General features: G+C 35.4%; 1 pseudogene; it reads right to left on the bottom strand.

Moving 5' to 3' along the window:
* Positions 1–7,950, bottom strand: part of LOC110296481 — a 26,763-nt pseudogene extending 18,813 nt beyond the window's left edge.
* Positions 7,951–8,579: the final 629 nt, after the last annotated feature.

The raw sequence follows: 8,579 nt of genomic DNA, 5'->3' as shown, positions 1-8,579 counted from the left end.
AAAGGGTGCTGCCTCAGCGGCTCTGTGGCTCCCGCCTGTCCCAGAAGCCGTCTGCCCCCGTGGTCCCCACTCTGACCTGTAGAGACTAAGCTCGGCGGAGTCCCGGAGCCAAGATGGCGTTCCCTGCAGGGCAGGTCACTGTCCTCCGACTGGGCTATTCCTGAAAATTTTAAGTTATAAAGAAAATAGCAGTACTCTATACTACATAAATGTACTCCAAAGTTTCTGGATTTTCACATAAAATAGACTGAAAAACAAAAAACAAAACAGCAACAAGAAAAAAAGAAATATTTGTGGTTTGACCTTATTAATATTATATTCACAAAACAAATAGTAACACTGTAAGTTGTGATATAAGGAATTAGGTACAATTTTATATAATAGCACTTCAAAATTTAATGTCTAAAATTCTGTATGTATCCAGGCATCTATTCACTTGAATAATAAACTCTATAAAACTCTAACACTTTTGTTATCCAGAATGACTGAGATTACTTACCTACATTTTATTTCTGGTCCATACTGCAAATTTAAACTGTCTCTAATTTGTGAATTGGAACATTTCTCAAAATAAGGCTGTTTTGTCATAGTTCCATTGCTTGGAGAATAAAATAAAAATTTCTTATGAGGACTGGAGAGATGGCTCAACAGTTAGGAGAACTTACTCTTCTCACAGAAGCACTCAGGTTTGACACAGCACATACATGAAAGTTTACAGTTATCTATAACTCCATTTCTAGTGGATCCAATGTCTCTTCTGGCCTCTGTTTTCAGGCACATACATCATGTACATTATGCATATTGGCAAAGCTGTCATGCCCATAAAATACAGTTTTGTAATCTCTCTTATGAAATTTGCATGATTTTCCTATTCTTTCTCCAACCTCTTTTTATGGGTTCACCTCCATGTATCCTCTATTGTCTCCCATTTATCCACACACTCTGTATTTGTTACTTAGTCATTCATGTCCTTAGTACTTGCCATAAATGTCATAAATTTTGACTAGTTGTCCAGAGGCTGCTCTCCTAATATATTTTAGTCTCTTTTCACTGATGAGATCTGCTCATTCAACCATTCCAGTGCTAAAATGGATCATTTAGGAGCTCAGAAATAAGAAATTTCAGTCAAAGCTATTTATACTTATTTGAACATCTCTTAGTTATTTCTAATTGTGTATGCATAATTATATGTGTAGTTTCATGAATGTTAAGGTATGAATATTTCAAATTTGTCAATATTAGTTAATGATTAAATTTCAGACAATTAGATAATTAAAAATCTGTCCATTTTCACAAGTAATTAAAAAAAAATAACCTCATTTTTTGAAGACAGGAATATTACTATAAAAATGAAATTGTCTTTCTGAACTAAATATTTAGTGTTGAAAAATTTATCTTGATAAGTTGAAATACTCAAAGCCAAAAAGAAATTTAAGGACTTATTTTGTGAAAATATTTTTATTAAATTGTAATAAAATCAAATGAAGCACAATATTTTATTTCTCTATGTAGTTACAGCAAGAAAACTTAAATTTGTAACAGGAAGCTTAAAGCTTGGGTTGATATATTACTGATGGATGAGTAGGCTAAAATGATAAATGAATCTCATTATATATTCTGTCGATGAAATAAATCACTAATGCCATCAATGTCATTAGAATATTAACATTCCACTCAACCAATATACTCCCTTCTTGTCTTTCACAAGAAGGCCTTTCATTTTAGTCATACATGCCTTAAGCTTTACGAGACTGGAAAATGATTATTAATTGTGGTCACTTTACTTATGAAAGCTCTTTGGAGGCATCACTTATTGCAAGAAGCATTTATTATGAACTGGATAAGGACAACAAAAGACATTCCAATGTGATTGGAGGAGTACTGAGGTGGTCTCAATCACACATGAAATACTACAGGAAACTAAGAAATGTTGAGAAATGAAATAATCTTCCCCAGAGCAGAGTACCCCAATTGGCTTTGTAATATCAAATGGTAATCTCTAGAAATATGCACACAAGTAATGTTATGTAATGTTATTGAGTAGGTTTATTTCAGTAATACAAATATATACACATATATGTGTATGAACATAAAAGGAGTCCATGAAAATGAGGCCATGAATTTCAAAGAGAGAAACAAGGGTTACATCAGAGGTTGTAAGGAAAAGGAAAGGAAAGTTATGTTATTTTATTTTAATCTCAAAAATGATCAAAAATTAATTTTGAGCTTCAAAAATATCAGAATAACCCATAAAGAAATAATAGCATCATCTTCAATGTCTGATGATTTGACAAGTCTGAAAAACTTCAAATAACAAAATTCCTTACTAAAGATTAGTGGCCTAAAAGAAAATAGAACATTTTCCTCTTAAAAACATAATTTATCAGTATTCATAAATGTACTGAAAATAATTTTGTCATGAAATGTTGTCAGTAGGACTGAATTAAAGATCAATGCTATTGGAGAAGGAGTTTTAAGATTCCTGTACCCAATGGTTTTTCCCTGGAATATTGCTCCTACAACTATGCAAGACAATGGTTTAGTGATTAAAATCTACATTTATATTAGTCCCAAGTATATTGTGTCAAATTGAAAAACTAATTTTTACAATAGGTTTTCAGTAATCATATTAGCAATCTACTGGCTTGTAGGAATGTCAGAAATTAGAGTTCCTTCTTTAGACAGTGCTGGATTATGCTCTTTCATAAAAATATTGCAAGATGACTCAGATTTCCATTCATCTGAAATCTTGTCTGCAGTAAGACGATTCCTTCTTGGTGACACACTCTTATGTCCTGACACTTGTATATAACTTCTAGCAAGAGAACTCAATTCCTTCTAGAGTAAACTTTCCAAAGGCTTTGCAATGTTTGCTGGCAGCTGCCTGCTTTCATGAGATGCTCTAGCTACTGATGTATGGTCATTTTGGCATTAATTGATAGTCATCTAGTCTATTCAAGAAACTGTTGATTTGCATGAGAATGGGTCCCATCAGCTCATATACTTAAACATTGGACTCCAACAGGTAGAACTATTTGGAAATGGTTAGGAGTTCTGCCTGGTCTTGGAGGAGGTGTGTCAGCTGGGAGCAGGCACTGAAGTTTCAAAAGACTTTCACCATACCTGTTGTCTCAGGATGTTACTCTCAGCTACTGCTCCACCATGATGCAAGCCTGCCTATTGCTATTGTCCTGACCATGATAGTCTTGGACTCTCATTCTTTGAATTCACTGAATCAAGACAGTGAATAACAAACAAATGGAGTAAAACTATTTTAAGAACAGTCATTTTGGAGTCAGGACACTGGAGGAGAACAATAAGTTTAAACAAAATAAAACTGTGAGTGTTCCTGACATAGAAATGCTATAGAAAAATAGAGATTCTCCATAATGTCCAATTATTATCCTTCAATTTAACTACCTTAAACCTACAGAACCTCTTTTTTATATTAATAAACTATCATCTATCTGTGTATTTGTCTATACCTACACCTATCATCGATCTTCTACAGTACTTGGGGAGATGAAAGTGGAGTCAAGAAGACTGCTTGCTGAAGTTAGTTATCTCCTTGTACAGGAGTTTCAAGTCAGATTTTCAGGTTTAGCAGCAGCAATCATCACTATTCATCTTCTTGAATGGTTTTATTTCTAATATTTATCTATTTACTTTTCTATGCATATTCCTTTATCAAGGCCCTAAGGCATAACACACAACATATAAGATTATAGTGGATATCCTTGCCTTCTTTTCCTCTTTTGTTTAAAGTATATCTAATAACTAAGAATGAAGGCAAACATATTTTTTTTCAAGGTTGTTTATTAGTGTTAGAGCTTTCTATTCTTTTCATCATTTGATAAGATAAATATTAAAAAACTCTACTTCACATGAACTTTAAATTTTGTGTGAAAGTTTAAAAAAAGGAAAAGCTAAGTATTTTTTAAACACCTATAGCCACTTTGTCAAACAAAACTTCCAGTGGCAGGTCTGGCTTACTTCTTCATGAGTCAGGGAAGACCCAAAAACTCCTCAAACAATTCCAGCTCTACTCACCTCCTCTTTGTATGTGGAAACGTAAACGAGGACACCACATCCTTTAGTGGAATACATAGAGAAATATGATGGTTAGCTATTACAGTGCTAGATAGCAAGTTTTAGCCAGCAGCCTCAATGTGGCAATTATTCCTGGGAGACACTTGGAGAGTGATTTGTGCAAAATTTTATCAAAATTTTAACATCACAGTCTTTTTATTAAAGGTCATATTTGTCTCACTTCTTTGATGTTGAGAGCAACTTAAAAGAAGCTATATGAAACACACACAAGTATATACATGAGAGCATACTGCATCAAGGACATATACTGGGTACTTAAAAATAAAATCTTTAAGATTGGAGCTCCTATTACATGGTCCCTTATTTCTGGTATTTGTTGCTCTATAATATGATTGTAAGGAATACTCATTTTGTGTTTTTTCACAAAATGAAATTTTCAGCTATGTATAAAATATCTATTTTGACTTTCCTTTGATTGTTGTACTTCTAAAAGTTATATATCAATTCATTTTATTCTTATATAAGATTTTATTTTTAAGGAAATTATGCTCACTGCATTTGTCAAATAGGAGTTAACACTCCTACATCATTACTTTAATAAAAATCCAAGTATCTGGGTCTTGTGAATTTTGAAGTACTTGAACAACTCTGTTTATTAAACCTGCCAAGCAAGAAATACTATTAAAAGACATAGCATTAGATGACGCACAAAGGCTAATGGTTGAATTTTCTTAGTTCCTGTTCATTTATTATGTTGTAAAATCTGAAGCTACAAAAATAAACATTTATTTGTAGCCACAACTGACAGAGTCTTCCATGGTGTCTAGTCGAGTATATAATTAACTAAAATAACAAGCCCACAAATATATAATTGTAGCACAGTATTTGCTATTTGAAGCTATTAAAGTAGAGTGTGCCCTGCTGTTACAAATATTATTAATATTAAGTATATTCTGGCACTTTTAAGCTCTATTAAGAAAACAAAGTAAAAATGGAAAATTTCACTCACTCATAGAGTTTTTCTCTTTCCAAAGGCAGGTTTTAAAAATTTTTCTATGAAAAGGTAGAATTTGCAATTTAATTAATCATTTTTCTTTTAACATAAGAACATTTTAGATTACAGATACATGTCAAAAAATTCAATAGATGTACTAATATATTAATGTTAACTTTGAACAAATGATGTGAATGGCTCAAAATATTTTAATGAAACAAGTAGGGTCACTGGGACAAGTCAACAAAAGCAGGAAAGTTGTTGTTGGTACATATTTGTGTAGGAGACAGGGAAAAAGTAATGGGAACTCTTTGGGAGTCTCTATGTGGATGTCCTTCATGGATCAGTAAATACAAGAGTTCAATGTTCAGAGATATCTCTTTTGTTAATATGTGCTTGTTGATATTTGAATGAACATGGTATCAAAGGGAGGAGATCAAGGGAAGTGACAATATCACCAAAGAGATGCTAGAGAGAAGACCAGGAATTAAATACTATAGAAAAGAGGGAAATCCCATATAAGAAAAATTGAGACAAGACTGTTATTCTAAATTTTGACTGAAGCAACTCAAATGAAGCAGTAGTGACCAGTGTTGCCAGCCTATTCTCTAGTAAGTAAAAGAAATAATATAGATCATCAGTTTTATTTAAATTATGTTATTTATTACAGGTGAAATCTTACAATATTTTGAAAAGAAGATTTAACAAGATATGTAATCATAGGTTTTTAAATGTATATCATATTCTTATTTATGGGTACAACATTGTGACAGATCTCTAAAAATCACACAACTTGTTTAATAATATACTTCTATTGATCGGTTCATCCCATTCAAGTCTTCTGCCTGCCACTGACAACCATTATCCAACTCCACTTGGTTGTAGTAATATAATAGTTTCACATGTTTCAAATAAGTGAAACTTAACAATATTTGAATCTGAATGTGTTTATTTCATTGGTAGATGGATTTTAATTTCATCCATGGTGCTATGTGTTGCACATTTTCAAAGATTTAATTTTTAATTTTTTAAAATTTTTTTGGCAGTATAACAATATGAAAGACTGTTTTTAACTATGTTATTTCCACACTTTGAGTATTACAAACAGGGTTTTAATAAAATTTGTATCTTTTTAAAATCTTTTCGGCTTTTTTTTTTTTACTGGTATATTATATATTTACATTTCAAATGTTATCTCCTTTTCCTGTTTCAGTTTTCCTTCCTCAAACCCCCCATTCCAATCCTCCTTTCCCCCTACTTTCTCCCACACACTCCTGCCTCACTGTTCTAGCATTCCCCTACACTGGAGCATGAAGCCATCACAGGACCAAGGCCCTCCCCTCCCATTGATGCCAGATAAGGCAGTCTTCTTATCAGAGGAACCATGGGTCCTTCCATGTGTACTCTGTGGTTGGTGGTTTTGTCCTTGGGAAATCTGGGTGGTCTGGTTGGTTGATATTGTTGTGCTTCCTATGCGGTTGCAAATGTCTTCAGTTCCTTTAGTCCTTTCCCTACTCTTCCATTGGGAACTCTGTGGATATTCAGGTTTACTTTTGGGTCTTCTTTTCTATTCCTTTGATCTATTTTTCTGTCTCTGTAGAAATACCATGGTTTTTTGTTTGTTTGTGTGTTTGTTTGTTTGTTTTTTCCACTATTGGTCTGTAGTAGATGTTAAGGTCAGGGATGGTGATTTCCCCAGAAGTTCTCTTATTGTTGAGAACAGTTTTTGAAATCCTGGGTTTTTGGTATTCCAAATGAATTTGATAATTGCTCTTTCTAACTGTATAAAGCATTGAGTTGGAATTTTGATGGCAATTGATTTGAATCTGTAGATTGCTTTCTGCAAGATGGCCATTTTTACTATATTAACCATACTAATCCAGCTGCATGGGAGATCCTTCCATCTTCTGAGGTATTCTTCCATTTCTTTCTTCAGAGACTTGAATTTCTTGTCATAGAGATCTTTCACTTGTTTTGTTAAAGTCACACCAAGATATTTTATACTGTTTGTGACTATTGTGAAAGGTGTAATTTCCCTAATTTCTTACTCAGCCCATTTATCTCTTGAGTATACGAAGGCTACTGATTAGTTTATTTATTTTATATCCAGAGACTTTGTTGAAGTTGTATATTAAGTTAGGAGTTCTCTGGTGGAATTTGGGGGGGGGATCAATTAATAAACTATCATATCATCTGCAAATAGTGATATGTTGACTTGTTCCTTTCCAATTTATATCCCTTTGACTTCCTTTTGTTGTGTAATTGTTCTGGCTAGGACTTTGAATACTATAATGAATAGATAGGGAGAGAGTGGGTAGCCTTGTCAAGTCCCGGATTTTAGTATGATTGCTTCATGTTTCTCTCCAGTTTGATATTGGCTGTTGGGGCCAGGCTGTGGCTCCCGAGTTCGAGCCTGGGAGGCATTTTGGAGCTGAAAAAAAAAGAAATCTAGGTGGAAGAGAGAGAAAAATGGAAAAATGGAACCAAGCAGGATTCTGATCAAGGCTCAACTTTAATGTTGGCAAACACGCTTTATAAAGGAGAGGGGAGGCCCATTCCCAGTCATGCCAAGTTTCTTGTGAAGTTGTCAGAATTGCCTTTAGCAGGAACTCTTGTAATTCAAAGTTTAGTGTTACCTCTGGAAAACCTTGGAGAACCAGTTCGGCCCCAGGCAGGTAGCACGCAGTGTAACCTCAAAGGAGAGAGATGAGAAGCAGCTCAGCAGGTGGCTTCGCCTCAGTGGTGGATGGTCTTAACCAGCCTGGCTAGGTTAGACGTATCCAGGTGCTCACCGTCCGTTCGCCCTGGGAGACGTCCTGGGAGGACAGGGGGAGGACCAGGGACGCCTGGTGGACCCCTGCGGTAGTCAAGAGATAGTTTTTCTCCTTGACAATATGTGTCAGCATCCTAACTCTAGGCTGGCTGACTCTGGTCGACACGTATCGATGTCGATTTTGGTTTCTTTTTTCCTTTGTGTTTGTGTCTGCTTGTGTGGTGTGTATTGTCGAGCTCGAGATGGGACAGACAGTGACAACTCCTTTGACTTTGACTCTTGATCACTGGACTGAAGTAAGGACTAGGGCCCACAATCTGTCAGTGGATGTCAAGAAGAGACCCTGGCAGACTTTTTGCTCCTCTGAGTGGCCAACCTTCGGGGTGGGTTGGCCACCAGAGGGAGCCTTTAACATGCCTCTCATTTTTGCTGTCAAGCACCTTGTTTTTCGGGAAACCGGAGGACATCCCAACCAAGTCCCCTATATCATCGTATGGCAGGACTTGGTCCAGAATCCCCCAGCTTGGGTTAAACCTTGGGCCTTGGGACTTTCTGAAACAACGGTGGCGGTCTCAGACACCAAGCCCAGGGAGGCCCAACCGTCGGCTGGTCCGACGGTGCCCCCGAAGATATACGCTGACTAGAGATAGTTTACACCTGAGATGTGAGAGAATGGGTTTTGAGAAAAGCAGTACTCTCCGACTATCTGGGGATAATTTGGTAAAAAATAAAATAAAATAAACAGTATCAATTGGTCTTTGG

This window comes from Mus caroli, chromosome 6 (genome assembly GCF_900094665.2).
Source record: "Mus caroli chromosome 6, CAROLI_EIJ_v1.1, whole genome shotgun sequence".
Taxonomy (NCBI): domain Eukaryota; kingdom Metazoa; phylum Chordata; class Mammalia; order Rodentia; family Muridae; genus Mus; species Mus caroli.
Note: the sequence above shows the minus strand (reverse complement) of the source record. Positions and strands in the feature narration are given on the sequence as shown.